Source organism: Salvelinus fontinalis, chromosome 18 (assembly GCF_029448725.1).
Source record: "Salvelinus fontinalis isolate EN_2023a chromosome 18, ASM2944872v1, whole genome shotgun sequence".
Classification (NCBI taxonomy): Eukaryota; Metazoa; Chordata; class Actinopteri; order Salmoniformes; family Salmonidae; genus Salvelinus; species Salvelinus fontinalis.
The window spans coordinates 14,232,354-14,250,736 of NC_074682.1; the positions used below are offsets into that span (position 1 = coordinate 14,232,354).

General features: G+C 41.3%; 1 pseudogene; it reads right to left on the reverse strand.

The window, feature by feature from the left end:
- Window positions 1-3,459: 3,459 nt before the first annotated feature.
- LOC129815864 (uncharacterized) lies at window positions 3,460-17,372 on the reverse strand (annotated as a pseudogene).
- Window positions 17,373-18,383: the final 1,011 nt, after the last annotated feature.

An 18,383-nucleotide genomic window follows, 5' to 3' on the forward strand; every position in this document is an offset into this window, starting at 1 on the left:
TGTTGCTGTGGACACTACAATAGTTATGCCTTATAACTACATGCATTCATTTATTGGCAAAAATAAACTGTATGTCTGATGTGTCCCCAGTCAACCTGCGTTTAGATACAACAAAATTGGAATGATCGACTGAGGTGTTAACTGAAGTCGTGTTTGTCTTTAGTTACGATTCTGACTGCAGATTTGTGTTTATATGTATTATGGATCCTGGGAAACAGGAAAATTAAAGCAGGTATACATATTATTTTTTTTACATTACAATACATTCGAAACAGATTTCACAACACATTAAGTGTGTGCCCTCAGGCCCCTACTCTACTACAACATATCTACAGTGCATTCTGAAAGTATTCTGACCCTTTGACCTTTTCTTCATTTTGTTACGTTACAGCCTCATTCTAAAATGCATTCAATTGTTTTTCCCCCTCATCAATCTACACACAATACCCCATAATGACAAAGCAAAAACAGGTTTTTAGAATTTTTTTCACATTAAAAATAAGAAACGTAAATAACACATCTATATAAGTATTCAGACCCTTACTCAGTACTTTGTTGAAGCACCTTTGGCAGCGATTATAGCCTCAATTCTTCTTGGGTATGATGCTACAAGCTTGGTACAACTGTATTTGGGGAGTTTCTCCCATTCTTCTCTGCAGATCCTATCAAGCTCTGTCAGGTTGGATGGGGAGGGTTGCAGCACAGCTATTTTCAGGTCTCTCCAGACATGTTCGATCTGGTTTAAGTTCGGGCTCTGACTGGGCCACTCAAGGACATTCAGAGACTTGTCCCGAAGCCACTCCTGTGATGTCTTGGCTGTGTGCTTAGCCATGTAGTCATGGCTCTATGTAGTACTGTGCGCCTCCAAGCAGTTTAGTCACCTTAACTTGCTCAATTTCCACAATATTCATTACATAATTTAGTTGAGGTTTAAGGTTTAGTGAATGATTTGTCCCAAATACAAAGCTTTTAGTTTTTTTAAATATATTTAGGACTAACCTATTCTTTGGCACCCATTTTGAAACTAACTACAGCTCTTTGTTAAGTATTGCAGTCATTTCAGTTGCTGAAGTAGCTGACGTGTATAGTGTTGAGTACTCAAAGCCAGTGGCATGTCGTTAGTAAAAATTGAAAAAAGCAAGGGGCCTAAACAGCTACCCTGGGGAATTCCTGATTCTAACTGGATTATATTTCATATGCTTCCATTAAAGAACACCCTCTGTGTTCTGTTAGACAAGTAACTCTTTAACCACATTATAGCATTATAGCAGGGGGTGCAAAGCCATAACACATACGTTTTTCCAGCAGCAGACTATGATCTATCTTGTCAAAAGCCGCACTGAAGTCAAACAAAACAGCCCCAAAATCTTTTAATCATCAATTTCTCTCAGCTAATCATCAGTCAGTTGTGTAAGTGCTGTGCATGTTAAATGTCCTTCCCTATAAGCGTGCTGAAAGTCTGTTGTCAATTTGTTTACTCTAAAATAGCATTGTATCTGGTCAAACACTATTTCTTCAATAGTTTACTAAGGGTTGGTAACAGGCTGATTGGTCGGCTATTTGAGCCAGTAAAGGGGACTTTACTATTCTTAAGTAGCAGAATGACTTCTGCTTCGCTCCAGGGTTGAGGGCACACACTTTCTAGTAAGCTTAAATTGAAGATATGGCAAATAGGAATGACAATATCGTCCGCTATTATCCTCAGTAATTTTCCATCCAAGTTGTCAGACCCTGGTGGCTTGTCATTGTTGATAGACAACATTAATTGCAACAATAGATAAAAACAGTTATTCCAATGCCCAATATTAACTGGTTAGGTAGCATTTCAATTGCTCTGAACCTTGACAATTACTCTCTCATCTCTTATAAGAGATGAGAGAGTAATTGTATATATATATATATATATATATATATATATATATATATATATATATATATATATATATATATATATATCAGACCAGTTGTTATTGCTCTCAGATAATGGCATACAATGTCCTTTATAGCCCAACATTCAAACAGCTAGTATCCTGACTCTAGACTGCCACTTTGTGGCCATCTGATGAAATGCTTAACAAAGAACCTGCTCTAGGCACATTTACATGTTTATTAGCTCATTCTCAATACATTCTCACATTCACTGATTACAGGAATCTCATTTTTGATATTTTCCTGTGAGGAAAATAAAACAATTCAAAGTTCAAAGTTGTGTATCAACCAAGCAGGTTTGGGATGTCTTCTACATCAAATCCAACTGAAATGCAGAGATCATCAGATCTTTCCATATCTAAATGGGATCCTCTCACTCACTAGCTCAGTTAATGACCAGACCCCATTATGTAAATCTGAGTACAGCCACTAATAGTGAGAAGTTGCTCACACAAACACGAGCACTGTCTCATTGCATAGATGGTGCTAATTGGACACTCCTTTGGTATAATTGCAGTGACTGAGGCCGTGCCCTCAGCTAACCTCTCCTTTAAGTATTGTTTTGCAGCACATAAACAGTACAGGGAGCAATTAAGATGCGGCTCGTAAGCACCACTTGGGGGACCAATCAGCAAAACCATGAGAGAGAAGAGCTGAACAGCGGAGGGACAGGGGTATGCTATGGTACCCAGAGAAACACACAACCACAGCCCAGGAGACTGTCAAACAGGTAGATATTACACATTTCTATGCAACAATGTCTAACTAGTTTAGAAACCTTACTTAAGTGTACAGTCCCCATAAGGGTTACGTTATAGTAAGAAGAAACCATTTTCTTTTGATCAAAAATACCTTTTACAGGTTTGATCGTGTTAATTTGAGGGACAGACTGTCTTGTGTACAGTATCTTGCCATACACATCTCGGTACAGTGGAGCAACTTTATAGGATCCCCTTTCTCCATCTACTTTGCCTAATCCAGTACGTACTGTACTTGCTTGCACAGTCGAAAAGAGCATGAGTTTAGTGTATTAATATCTTGAACTACTGTATGAATCATTTTCAACTACTTGGCACTGACGAAACAAAATACCTCTGATGAGGCCAATGGTTTGAATACTTGTTTAAAAGAGTCACTCACAGAGGCAAGCAAGTAAAGGGTTTCTGTGTGAAAAAAACGATTTGCACCATGTAGAGGGGATACGATCAGCGTATTAAGGATGTGCAACAAGGTGTGCATTACTGTCAAGACAATGATCAGAGATATAATATAAAAGCACAATTGTGTCTAAATAAATATAACCAATTTATTGGAAGAGTACAGTATGAAACTTAAGAAAATAATCTCCAATCTGACATAATGGTAAACCAGTGACGTAATCACCCTGACCTAATCTCTCGATGTTATTCTATTCTCCCTGTGGAGATCATTCACAGTAGGTGGCTATTCCCAAGAGTGATCCAAGAGTGGAACAAAGAAAGTATCTCCCTCTCTGTGTGATCCAAGGGTGGAACAAAGAAAGTATCTCCCTCTCTCTACCACAGACTTTGCCCACCCTCTATGACTAAGTTATGCCCTGTCATGTAGTCGGAGGCGTCAGATGCCAAGTAGACCACTGCAGCTTGCAGGTCTGTCACTAGAGCCAGTCGTCCAGCAGGGATATCTGACAGCCAGCGCTGCATCAGAGGCCTCAGACTCTCTGAGTGGATGAGAGGGGTGTCAACAATCCCCCTGAAATGAGAGAGGGAGAGACAAGGATGGAGGGAGAAAAAAAAATCAACAAGAGGAATCAGAGACATCAGACTTCAGAGCCAGGAGTGACAGCGGCATCGTGTTTCAGAGCCACCACTTTGGTGACAAAAATAAACCCAATTATCCTCAGAGAAAGGGCACGACGCAGCATCTCTGATGGTATTTACAGTGGGACTCGTGCCGTTTAATGACTGGCATGTTGCAGGAAGCGCCACCGGGTACGATGGGACCCTGGGTGTAATTTGCCTTCAGGAGCCTGTAGATAAGCACTTTCTCTGCGTCTTGCTCACAATCTCGCTTTGATTCCTGCCTGATATGTGCTTGAGCTGGTTTGATTCTCAGGCAGAGTGCTTGAGTGGCATTTAAAGGAAACAGGTGTGTTGGTACTGTAGGCATTTCCTCGTCTGATTTCCTCCTCTGAGACATAGGTACTTTCAAGTCTAGACGATGCCTCTTCCAGTCTAATGTCAGCATTAGTGTATCATGACCAATGATGTTCTCTCCACCTAATTAAATATATAACTTGGATAAACATGTCAACACATCTGTGTCTAATGTGAGACGACTTCAGGCTTTTCACACAATCAATATGACAGTAGCTAAAAGCTTCACGGTCGACTCATCTTTAGCTAACATGTTAGGCCTACAGTATTCCAGGCTGTGCCTTGATACAAATTCCAACATTTGGATAAATTAGCGCCTCCAAGGAGCATATGACACCATAGTTAACATATTCCACCTCAATTATATTTCTCTTCAGCACCCTGTTATCTGGAACCTTTCCTGGCAATCAGAGGTGCTGTTTTCCCTCAACCAATTTTGTAGATAATGCAGCTTATCACCGGTGCGGCTAAAGTTGCCAATGAAATCAGGCTGCAGTCAACCTCGCACTCGCTAATTGTGTCCCTTTTTTATGCATATTTACCGACTGTCACTTCAAAGAAATCAGCGGCCCATTGAGACAGCCAGTTAGCAGGGGGAAAGAATTGCTTCTTTGCAAATTAAAATGAGCAAACAAGCTGGCAATAAATAAAGCAAAGCGGCGACTGGCGCATTAACGGGCGCTTTGTTCTGGGGCTGTGACGGGGCCCGCACACCGAGCCAAGTCACTGGACGGATTTGCTCAGGGATGGCTGTGGCTAAGGGATGCGCCACCGAACACACAGGCAGAACTCTTTCTCAGTTCTCGTCTTCCCGCCGCACGGCTTCACAGACAAACATACACAAACAACAAGCTATTGTTGGAGCCACTTGTAGTGATGATGCTAATTTGATTCCCTAATTGAATATAACAATTAGAGCAAGTGTTTGGTTGATTCATCCCTCAAGACATCATCCAATTAAGCTTGAGCACATTGTTTGAGGACTTAAATTGGTGCCTCATTCTCAAATGGAGCTATTCCAGTGGAGAAAAACACTCAATCACTGCTCAGCACAGTTCTGTAATGATGTGATATACTGCACTTGGCAGCTCAATAAAAAAACAATACATGGACTTTTTGTATGTGTACATTCTTAATCCAAGTGAGGATTGAAATCTTCTCCTTTTTATCTGTGCGTATAAGTGATGTGTAAACTGTTTTGGCATGGGGATACAGTACCTGACATTGATACTATACTGTAGGTCTATTCTGTTTATAACAAACATGGGAGACAAACGCTTACGGCGAGATGCAGTTGACTCGGACCCCTCTGTCTATCCACTCTGTGCCAAGTGTCTGTGTCAGTTTGAGCACTGATGCCTTTGAGGTGTTGTAGGCAAGCTGCTTCTGTGGATGGGGCACTGCAGAGGAGGGGGACAGGCAAATGAACAAAGATACCACTGTCAACCAATGTGAACATGTCACCTGTTTTATCTCTGACCATGTAAGTTGCACTCAATGTCTAAAAACCAAACCTTACCCCTTTAACACTAATGAAACACATTCAATACACACTTTCTCCGAGAGTACCCCTGTGTGTAATTCATTTGGAGCGTTGCTTCATTTCAATCATAACTCAGCTCCCTGCTTTCATACTGGATGCTACATGAAAACACCTCCATTAGCTGCTGGGGACCCCGTGGATGAAGCCATGTCAAATTAATTGCTTGTAATGTCCCGTTCTGCACCGTGTTCAGCAACAAAGGCAACACACCATTTGTTTGCCTTGACCATCACAGATGCTGCACACTGCATGGGATGCTGGGACAGCGGCTCATTTTCCTCTGGTTGATTAATCATCACAAGGAAGCCTCCAAGTTACATACAACTTTAGTAGTTAACCTCGTCGCCCCGTGATCTCACTGCCAAATTGCTTCGGTCGGGACTGAGATGATAAATATGACACAGCTGCAGAGAGGCAGGGGCCAGTCCTGGGGAGACAGACTGGACTGGAGCTTCTGTTTAGAAAGTAAAATAGCTGATGTGAGAGGAGGACGCTTCCATGATGGAGTGGGGAGGCTGAGGAGGAGGTGCAGGCCCCTTGGTAGGGCCCCAGCCCAGGAGGAGAGGAAGAGCACGTGAGGAGGAGCAGAGCCCAGAGCTTAAACCCAGATTGAAGGTGAAAGCCGATTTATCAGGACAGGAAACACAGCTAAAAAAGCCTAACAGTGCTAATCCTCACTGAAGACCTGATGATACGGCTCCAAAATATCATTCAAAACAGGCCTTCATCCTTCAAATACACCTGCATTGATGTTTTCCGTCTTTAAGAGCAGTAATCCTTAGAGAGGTAGAAAAAAGAGGCAGAAGGAGAGCACTCTCTAAAACCCTCTAACATTCACCCTGCTACTTATTGCCCATTCTAAGTTGGGGAAAACAAGCCCTTTCATCAGACAGGCCTACACAGACTCAAGTCCTCAGGACAGAAAGATTGGCTCTTATTAAAGAAAGGATACCTTGTTCTTATGTACGTTAACATGCTGATGGCAACTGCAGGTATATCTAGGGCTGTTGCGGTGACCGTATTACCGCCACACCGGCGGTCACGAGTCATGATGGCAGTCAAATTCCACGTGACCGTTTAGTCACGGTAACTAGGCTTCTCCAAGCTCTGATGCTCCTGCTGGACATTAGTATCCTACCAAACTTGCTAACTGCCTGGTATTCAGCACTCTATTGTCCCTCGAATCACTCTGACAATGCAAATGTCAAATAAATGCAAATGTATTCGAAAATCTAATCAAACACCATGAGCTCAGGTTGCGCAACATTTCTATAGGCTATGCAATTGTGTGAGAAAACAGGAGTCATGGCTTTTACTAAAAAGAGGAGGATCCCATCAGCTTTCTATAGGCTAAGCCTACTATATGTATTTCTCAACATTCCTTATATTAAGCACATTGCTTATATTTACAACAGGAGTATAGTCTACCTGGTTGGCATGAAAATGAACCACGGGAAAAGCGTCCTCCATTCGCTATTCGCTAAGTGCATACTGTAGATTTAAAAAAATTCTGCTGCCCCTGTTTCGATACAGGTGTATGATAATGGTCCATTCTAAATCAAAACAAATTTCACTCATATATTATTTAGTATATGTAAAGACAAGATTAAATCAAGAATAGTCTGATGGGTGACAATATTAGCCTATCACTTGTGAATGATATATTATCACTTGTGAATTCTGCTTTTTTTCGTGACTTTTTCAAATCATAGTCGCACACATCATGTAGCCTAGCCCCTAGGACCTATATGTTTTAATAAGGTTTATATCACAACTAAAGTGGCCAAATAATTTCTTAATATTAAGCACATTAATCCATTTTACAAGGGGTGTAGAACCTAACTAGCATACGTAAGCAGCACATTTCAAGTTTGGTGAAGATAATTTGCACCATCATTTTTTTACCTTTATAAGAAAACCATTACATGCAAAATTGCATTTGTGGTAACTTTTGATAATGGTGTTTTCCCGCTAATGGAACATGCACGTATCACGATCGTCTTGATAAGAGAGAGAGGACCAAGGCGCAGCGTGTGAAAAATACATCTTCTCTTTATTTAGAAGAAGAACCAACGAAACAAAACGACGAACGTGAAGCTAATAACGACTAAGTGCAAACATGCAACATAGACTAGACAATTACCCACAAACACATGATGCCCATGGCTGCCTTAAATATGGCTCCCAATCAGAGACAAATGAAAGACATCTGTCTCTGATTGAGAACCACTCAGGCAACCATAGACATACCTAGAAACATTCACTGAACACAAACCCATACACTAAACCCAACACCCCCTTTACCATATAACCACCCAAGACGAGACAAAACACAAACATTCCCCATGTCACACCCTGACCTAACTAAAATAAATAATGAAAACAAAGAACTAAGGCCAGGGTGTGACAGCACGCTTATAGCCTACTGCCATGTGCGCATCGCTGAGCTTATAATGTGAAGAAATAGCCTAATAGTTTATCAACATTTTAAGCTAAACATTCTGATCTGTTGCGTCAGCCCCATTGCATACAAAAGGTTTTTGATACTAGTGGTTGTATTCATTTGGGATCTATCGCATCTCACAGATGTCCCAGACTCTGTTTGGAATATGTATTTCTCGCAGAGAATAGAATAGGTTGACTTCTGTACTATGGGGGATAGTATATTGACATAGGCTAGTGCTTTTGCTGTTCATTAAGCCTACTCATCTTGTTGGCTGACGAAAAGTAAATGTGGACAGTTCTTCCAATATCTTCAATGCGCATGTCGGAATTGGATAAGGACGCGCGCAGTTGTGTCCCCGGTGTCTGTCTTCACTTGTAGCCTATGAGAAAGACCCGATCATGTGATGGAGAGCCATGTGTGTGAGAGCACTTAGGTCAAAACAAATCAAATCAAATGTTATTGGTCACATACACATGGTTAGCAGATGTTATTACGAGTGTAGCGAAATGTTTGTGCTTTTAGTTCCGACAGTGCAGCAATATCTAACATGTAATCTAACAATTCCACAATAACTACCTAATACACACAAATCTAAGTAAAGGAAAGGGCACAATGGACACTGGCCGCAAAAGGCATGTCTTTTTTTAGGGTGCATTACGGCCACACAAAGGAGATGCTGCCGTGGAATTCGAGACATTATCAAGTGCTTGTCAAATTATGAATGAGTGACTGATGAAGTGTGTACAGACTGTGCAAAAAAACAAAGCAGAGCTCATGCCTTTCAAGCAACTTTTTTCTAATCATCACTAGAGTCGCATCATGCAGCCTTAAAATGTATTAAAAATCAAAACATATAGCCCAACATTTGTAGAACAACTAAAGTTACATTAATAACTCAAAATTAAGCATATAGGAATACTTATTTCTTTGTTAACCGCTCAACACAGTATGTGCGCACTCCCTCAAATCATTTGGAGAAAATATATTTGCCATTTTATTCAGCTTTGTTCAATTGTATTCTTTTTACTATAAAATAATGCCAATAATGCTAAGCAAATCTTGTCTGCTAAAGGAACTAGTGTTGCCCACAGCCATTTGGCATAGGCAGATCAGGACATAACATAACGATTTCTTCATTGTCACGCCCTGACCTTAGAGATCCTTATTTATTCTCTATGTTTGGTTAGGTCAGGGTGTGACTCGGGTGGGAAAATCTATGTTTTCTATTTCTTTGTTGTTTTGCTGAGTGTGGTTCCCAATCAGAGGCAGCTGTCTATCGTTGTCTCTGATTGGGGATCATATTTAAGTTGTCATTTTCCGTTTGGGTTTTGTGGGGTGTTGTTTTCTGTTTAGGTTGTTTCCCTGACAGAACTGTGCACTTTCGTTTTTCTCCTTTTGTCATTTTGTTTGAGTGTTTTTTGTGAACATTAAATCATGAACACTTTCCACGCTGCACTTTGGTCTCATTCCGACGACGAACGTTACATTCATATCATGCTTCTTTATACTTTATATAGTTTACAATTGGCTCATTCATCCCCCTCCTCTCCCCTGTAACTATTCCCCAGGTCGTTGCTGCAAATGAGAACGTGTTCTCAGTCAACTTACCTGGTAAAATAATGGTAAAATAAAATAAATAAAAAAATACCTGTTTAAAATAAGTAGTGGATTTATTGTGAAGGAGAAGGCTATATTACATGGATTTATTAGACTTTTTTAAATGTAGATGTTTTAAATGTAGATGTTCCCGAAGGTCTGCATCAGTGGCTTGTAGGCTAGGTGTGGAAGCCAGGAGATGCTAAATGTGTTTATGTTAATTAACGGTCAATTACCGTGAGACCGAAAGTTATTTGCTTGACAATCACTGGCTGATGAAATTACGTGACCGCCACAGCCCTAGGTATATTCATTTGAATGACAGTGCCGCTGCCATGACTCCCTCTATTCTGCTCAGTCAGGTCAAACACTACACATCCTCTTCCCAATACAGTCAACCAGCATGAAGAATATGACCATATATATTGGAATATATATTGTTAGCATGTATAAATACACTATATATACAAAATGATGTGGACACCCCTTCAAAATTAGTCGATTTGGCTATTTCAGCCAGACACGTTGCTGACAGGTGTATAAAATCGAGAACACAGCCATGCAATCTCCATAGGTAAATATAGAATGGCCTCAGTGACTTTCAACGTGGCACCGTCATAGGATGCCACCTTTCCAACAAGTCAGTTTGTCAAATCTCTGCCCTGCTAAAGCTGCCCCGGTCAACTGTAAGTGCTGTTATTGTGAAGTGGAAATGTCTAAGAGCAACAACGGTTTAGTCGCAAAGTGGTAGGCCACACCAGCTCACAGGACGGGACCGCCAAGTGCTGTTCGCATAGCGCGTAAAAATTGTCTGTCCTCAGTTGCAACACTCATTACTGAGTTCCAAACTGCCTCTGGAAGCAACGTCAGCACAAGAACTGTTCATCGGGAGCTTCATGACATTAGTTTCCATGGCCAAGCAGCCGCACACAAGCCCAAGATCACCATGCGCAATACCAAGCTTTGGCTGAAGTGGTGTAAAGCTCGCCACCATTGGACTCTGTTTAAGCATGACAATGCCCTCGTGCACAAAACGATGTACATACAGAAATAGTTTGTCGAGATCGGTGTGGAAGAACTTGACTGGCCTGCACAGAGCCCTGACCTCAACCTCCATTGAACACCTTTGGGATGAATTGGAACGCCGACTGCGAGCCAGGTCTAATCGCCAAACATCAGTGCCCGACCTAGACCTCACTAATGCTCTTGTGGCATAATGGAAGCAAGTCCCGACAGAAATGTTCCAACATCGAGTGGAAAGCCTTCCCAGAAGAGTGGTGGCTGTTATAGCAGCAAAGGGGGGACCAACTCCATATTAATGCTCATGATTTTTGATTTTGGAATGAGATGTTCGACGAGCAGGTGTCCACATATTTTTGGTAATGTAGTGTACATTTAATGCTCCTCCTCTTGTGTGTCCAACCATCATTCTCTTGAGATGGGAGGGGGGGAAAACACATTTTATTCGGCAGATGGACAAAAAGCTGTCATTGTGCATTTTAATTGGACATTCACGGCTGCTTTTTGGTACCCTACTTGGCTAGAACAAGTCCCATCTGATTATGCATTATGACAATATTATAACAGATGTCCAGACCAATAAAGTAAATTCCTTCAGGACTGCTGGTAATGTGAGTAATTGATCACTTTTTTATGCTGGCCTCTATTTACCAGCATGGTCCTGTTTTACAGATTGCCCCTGTAGTTGGGACTGAGGCCCATATGGTACAGGAGTTTATTGGCGATTTGACTATACTGCTGATGAAGTGCTGCTGTTCCTCTGGAGGAACCTGTAGGAGGATTTCAACTGGGCTGTGAATAACTCAGATTTCACAATGCACTCAGTAAAATCTGAAAGCATCTTCCGCTGCTTAAACACGGCCCTTGGCACAGGCAGGCAGGGTTGTTGCACAGGAACACCCTTTACATGTTGGACCTCAGGTTGCCTTTCTTCCACATCCTCCCCACAGCTCAGGAGACGGATGTTTATTATGATGCAAAACTGCCTTTATGAGCAGCAATCACAACTGTGCGTTTGCAGCGGGAGAATAATGGGGGGTGGATAAATCACTATAGCATTGGCCTGAATAAACAGTTATACGATGAAGATTAGCAGTAGTAGCAATTATACTGTTAGACATAGATTGCATTTGAGAAATGGGTCACCAAGTTCTCTTCCTCTAATGTCACTTTAAGCTCACTAAAAGACACTGACATGGCAATATTATAGAAGCCCAGTCAAGTCTGTTTGCAACGGTACAGAAACAAACTGTATACAATTATGTTCTGGTGCAAAACAGCGCTGTGATGTGTATTACATGTACTTCTCAGTGCAGGAGACATCAATGCAGCAACAAAGCTCATCTCATTATTCTTCACTTGACTCACCATTCTTCACTTGGCTCACCATTCTTCACTTGGCTCACAATACATGGAGATGAAAGGAAGACAAATATACAGGACAGATAGAATCATTACTCACCTATTAGACTGGCCATGGATGCTGTGTTAATAACCTTCCCATATCCTTGCTTCAGCATCACATAACCTGCAGCCTGAGGCAAGAATTCAAGGGGAATGGACGCATATTAGGAACATTCTTCACACTTTTAGTATTGACACCCTATTGCTGCATTTCCATTGAAGATTTACCCCCAGTGTTTTACCCAAAAGGCTCAGACTTTTCTCTTTCCATCTTTGCAGGCCGGCACACGTGTCTCACTGGACCATGGCTCTGACGGGAACGGATCTAACTTAAAGGCAAGGCCCTTGGTACTTTTCAGCTTGCATTTACATAACAAGGGCTAACTGTGAACTTTGACACCTTCTCACAAAGCAACAGTCTTGAATGATGCAGAGGTTGTTGATTCTGCTCGCCACAAATCTTTAGTGGCCGACCATAAGTCTTTAGTCTTTAGAGCGACAGGTAGACTAGCGGTTAGAGTGTTGGGCTACCTGTCGCTACCTACCCGAGCCGACAAGGTGAAACATCTGTCGATGTGCCCTTCAGCAAGTAAATTAACCCTCATTTACTCCAGCTGAACCTGTATAACAACACATTTGACTGCACCTATCCGGTGTATGTGACAATAAAACGCAATTTTTGTAAGTCCATTTTTTTGTTTCACAGTCCTGATAGAATCACAATATCAGTAGAGCTGACATTAACATAAAACATTAGCGGCCCACTAGTGTGGGGGTAAGTCACAATGGAAAAGCACCATTAGTGTACACTTTTCATTATTATTCATACTTACTCAAAGACCCTAACTCAAACTCTCCTATATATTTCATGTGTAAAACAGGCCAAACATTCCCCCCAAGACAGTTAGAAAAACGTTGTTTGCATTTCAGTTCAGCTTACATGTCTATGACACAGTTATGACCCTCTGAGTGATGGAATAGATCAAACAGGCCTACAGTAGTATACAGTAGAGGAGTTAAACACCTGACAGGACATGAAAGTCTTCCTCAAGTTGACATCAAAGGTTTGGTCCCACTCTTCCTGACTGGTGTCTTCACTGGCTGAGTTCATGTGTATCCCTGCATTGTTGCATGCTATTTGGATCTCTCCCCATTTGGACACAATGCTGTCAATCATCCTCTCAACATTCACGGATTTGCTGATGTCAGCAGTAATCGCAATGCAATTGATCCCTATATTAAAAAGTAGTGGCTGTTTAAAATGTGACAATAGGCAACATGTCTAGACTAAGGATTAACAAAGGTAACCGGGATCCCGGGATTGTCCCGGGAAAACAATCTCCACATTTCAGCTCAAAAAATTATGACAAGACACAAGAAATTACAACATTTTCCCCAAATGTTGCACTAATCCAAATCCACAAAATGCACAACATGCTCAGCAGTAGATTAACAAAAAAATTATTGCATATTATCCAAACAGGTTGTCGCATGGAAGCCTTTAGCCTAGTGTATTTACTTCACACAAAGTCAACATAACTTCAAAGCACACGCATAATGGACAGTGTCGGACTTCACACATGACCCGAAAAAAGTTAATAAACCCTACAGGAAACCCCTACAGTATAGCTCATAAAATAACATGTATCTTTGAGCTGTCATTGCGACTCTTCAGACAGTCCCAAATTTGACAGGCCTGTGCACAATTCACTACATAGGCATCTCTGTCACAGACATGAAGTCTGTTAAGAATTCAGAGGCATGAGGGAAAATTCTATCATTTTCTCCTGTCCTAGAGCCTAGGCTATTTTTCTATCCAGTTCCAATCCCACAGGATACTCGCATGAAAATTCCTAACTTTATTCTGTAATCCATAGGTATCATTATCAAAACACGTCTCTCGCCTATGTATGTCAAAATCCTGGTATGGCATTTCCCCCGCTTCTCTGCGCTGTCTCGTACTTGCTGCCCATATAAGAGCTTCGGTAGAGAATGTGTGATCAACAAACTGTATGAGAGTAGACACAGATATTATTAAAACAGAGTTGGTCCCCGTTAAATACATTGATATTTAAACTATTTCCACTTTTCATCTCCCCGTTATTCATGAGCTAATCTGCTATCTGTATAATCATCAACTTGATCTTGCCAAATATAGGAGATATTCTGTCATTAGTTCAAGGAGGTTATCTAGCAAGCTTATTAGCAACTTTGGTCATTTGACTTTAGTTTGACTAACGTTACAAAGTTTGTATGATTCGACAAAGCTATATTTGGGGTGCAATCTGTGTGTCCTGAGTGCGCTCTGTGTGGAGATAGTCTACTGCTGAAATGTCCTGAATTAATTGAGGAACATGATAAATAAGAATTTATGAAAGGCCTGTTTCGCAATTCACAAAAATGTCACTGGCGATGAAAGATAGTTACTTTATCACTACGAAATATACATTTTATTTGCTCTGAAATCGTTACATAGTGGCCCAGCCAAGCCAACAAGATGGCACAGCACCTCTCTTATTTTGGGAGAACCCTGCCATATTGACCATATCTTGGTTTTAAACACTTTAAATGGGCACTTATTTGTTATTAATCAAATCAAAGTTTATTTGTCACGTGCGCCGAATACAATGCTTACTTACAGGCTCTAACCAATAGTGCAAAAAAGGTATTAGGTGAACAATAGGTAAGTAAAGAAATAAAACACCAGTAAAAAGACAGGCTACATACAGTAGCGAGGCTATAAAAGTAGCGAGGCTACATACAGACACCGGTTAGTCAGGCTGATTGAGGTAGTATGTACACTTAGATATGGTTAGTGACTATGCATATATGAATCCCTAGTCTAGACTGAGACTGATAATATTGAAAACATTTATATAATTCTTTGTCTCCATATGTAAAATATGGTGCACATTAAAGTTTATTTGACATATAATAAAGTCAGTTGGCCCTGGAATTTTACAATATACAGTATTTCCTGTACTTGTCCGTGACAGTAGAGCACCATCTGCTGGCAAATACATGGAAGTGTCAAATGAAATGCCAACATTGTAACATACAATCATAGTGTCGTGTTCAATTGACAAGCCCTTACCTTTCAGTGTGAGCTCCTCAGCCACGCCCTCAGCATTCCCTTGGTCCAGGTCCACGACAGCCACCTTGGCTCCAGCCTCTCCCAGAGCATGTGCATGCGCCCTGCCTATACCCTGGCCTGCCCCTGTCACATAGGCCACCCTGTCGTCCAGACGCATCCGGTCCAGGATCGACCTCCCGTTCACACCACGGTATATCGCATCGTATGTTACCTTGCTCTGAGACACAGGTTGTGAGTAGTAAACGATCAGGGAAAAAGTCTGCATGAGCTGTTAAGTACTGTAAAGGCACCATTTGACTTATGGTAGTAGTAACCACCGTTGCCAATGAACAATGGTAGTACCAATGCTAAAAGTAAACTTGGACAAAAAATTTACTAAATGTGGTTCTGTGAATGGGTCTTACATTATCCGTGTACCTGCACATGCTGGTGCCATGGGTACTCTGCAGATGATGATGATCCCGTCTCTGAGAGGAAGAATGACCTTGAAAACCAAACGCTTCTTCATTAACACAAGAGAAAATACCCTGTAATAATCAGGCACTACAAGCCATGTCTCTCCATTGACCTGCTCCATCACCTGTGACAAACTGGTTAAAATCTCGAAGCGCCAGTCCGTTTTCATCAGAGGTGTCCTTTAGGTAGACCTTAGCCTTGAACAGAGAGTTATCCACACATATCACACCACTCAGCCGTAGTAGGTTGTGGTCCAGGATGAACTTGTAGTAGTTGATGTAGTTGTTCTTGTCTGCGTCAACGAAGACCATGTCAAACTGCTTGGCTGCTGCAGCCAATTTCTTTAAAAGAGACAATATTATCAGAGCACTGAACCATTCACTGTCATTGAGCTAAATGTACGGATACAGTGTATTTTCATTTACCCCTACCAGTCACTCAAATAACAGGGGTAATGGTTATGTTATATAGCATAGCCTACTTACTACACTCATCATACGTATTACACTTTTAATATAAATAGTTATGTTTCCATAAGTGACTTGGTTTGCATTGTATATCCACTTAACTTCATAACCTGGTTATTAAACAAGCAGATCAACATGTGAAATCACTGCAGGCTAATACAACATGCTTTAACTAGTCACCTTCAAGGTATCCATGGCAGAACAAATCTTTACTGTTATCTTCCTGCCATGTGGAGACTTGTCAAATATGGGCTGAGCAAATTCTTTTAGATGTGGCTCGAGCTCACAGGCAACCAGTGAACCTTCCTCGGGCAGTCCTTCAGCCATTGACAGAGCCCCATAGCCTGTGAACATGCCTATCTCAAGGATGGTCTTGGCTTTACTCATGTGGACCAGCATTTTCAGAGTCTGGTGTGCCAATTATACATAATGAAAGACAAATATTTAGCACATTTAAATATTTATCTCTCTAACCATGCAACCACTCAACTCTACCCAATGCAGGTAATAAAGACAGCTCACCTTCCACATGCCCTGTGATGTGACGCACTCTTTTGGAAGCCGAAAATTAGTTTTGCTGTCGTCTAAATCTTTCTCCCAGTTGTGTTCCATCGTTGTGTTCCAAGAGGTTCAGTAAGACATGTGCATGAGAAGCCGTGCATGTGCACTGTGTTTGTGGGACAGACACAGGAAATACTCACTGATACAGTTCAGCGAGAGGTGCACTTTCCTGGCTGCTCATTTCTCCAGCTAGCCATCTAGACCACACGCTATGTCCAGGGCCTTCTGTAGGTTGACCCTCAGCTCCTCTGGAATGTTGGCATTGCCATCTGCTATCTCCTTGGCTTTGGTTAAGAAATCCACCATGAATTCCATCAGGGTGTCAGAGACTGCAGAGAATACAAGACAAACAAACTGTACACAAGCCTATATGGCATAGGCCTAATGAGTACTGTAGACCATTATAATAATACAAAATTAGAGACAGGGGGGCAAAAGAATAAGGTGATGATTAAGGTGAAGGAGTGATTCTAATGATAAAGACGTGTTATAATCTGACAATTCGGACTACTCTGTGTCATAACAGAACTGCACCACTAGGTGGACACAAAGCTCTATCAAAGACTGATGAGACCTGGAAGGAGGACCAATGAATTACCGCAACAGGTTGGGTTATAACTTTTGCATATTTGTAGCCTATTTAATTTAATTCAAATCAATATTATAATGTTTAATTTTTAAAAGCAAATATAACCCATTGAGTACCGTCCGACACCCACATCCATGGACGTTAAAAAGATATTGAAATTTGGTCCGTCCTCCCTGGTCTCTATTTCAACGTCCACAGATGTCGTTTTTCCCCCTTCTATAATTGGTTCAGATTTGGTCCAGTACAGACCGGTCTTGATTTCAACATCCACAGACATTTGGTCCGGACTTGACTTGATCTGAACATAGACGTTTATGATTGGTTCAGATTTGGTCCAGTCCGGACCAAATCTGAGCCAATCATAGATTTCTATGTTTCACAAGTACAGTAATGTAGAGTATAGTTCAGTACAATACAGTAGACCATAGTACAGTATAGTAAAGTACAGTATAGTGTATTATATTGTACTGTACCCTACTGTACTTTACTGAATGGAATAATAGTGCCGGAGGGGATGGCTGCCGTTTTACGGTTCCTAACCAATTGTGCTAATTTGTTGTTTTTATTTCACATTGTTTGTCAATTATTTTGTACTTCATGTTTCTGCTACTGCCTCTTATGATTGAAAAGAGCTTATGGATATCAGAACAGCAATTACTCACCTCGAACTGGACAAAGATTTTTTGTTTAATGAGTCTGATGAAGGATATACTGTTGCTCCCGGACCAGGCCCAAATCCACGAGTGGGTATCCCGCCTCTACCATCCTTTCTATTGGCCAACGTGCAATCACTGGAGAATAAACTGGATGAGCTCCTTCAAGACTATCCTACCAACGGGACATTAAAAACTGCAATATCTTCTGTTTCACAGAGTCGTGGCTGAACGACGACATGGATAATATACAGTTGGCTGGGTTTTCCGTGCTTCGGAAAGACAGAGCAGCAACCTGTGGTAAGACGAGGGGTGGTGGTGTGTGTCTATTTGTCAATAACAGCTGGTGCGCAATGTCTAATATTAAGGAAGTCTCGAGGTAATACTTGCCTGAGTTAGAGTACCTCACGATAAACTGTAGACCACATTACCTATCAAGAGAGTTTTCATCTATATTTTTCGTAGCTGTCTACTTTCAGACAGTAAGCTT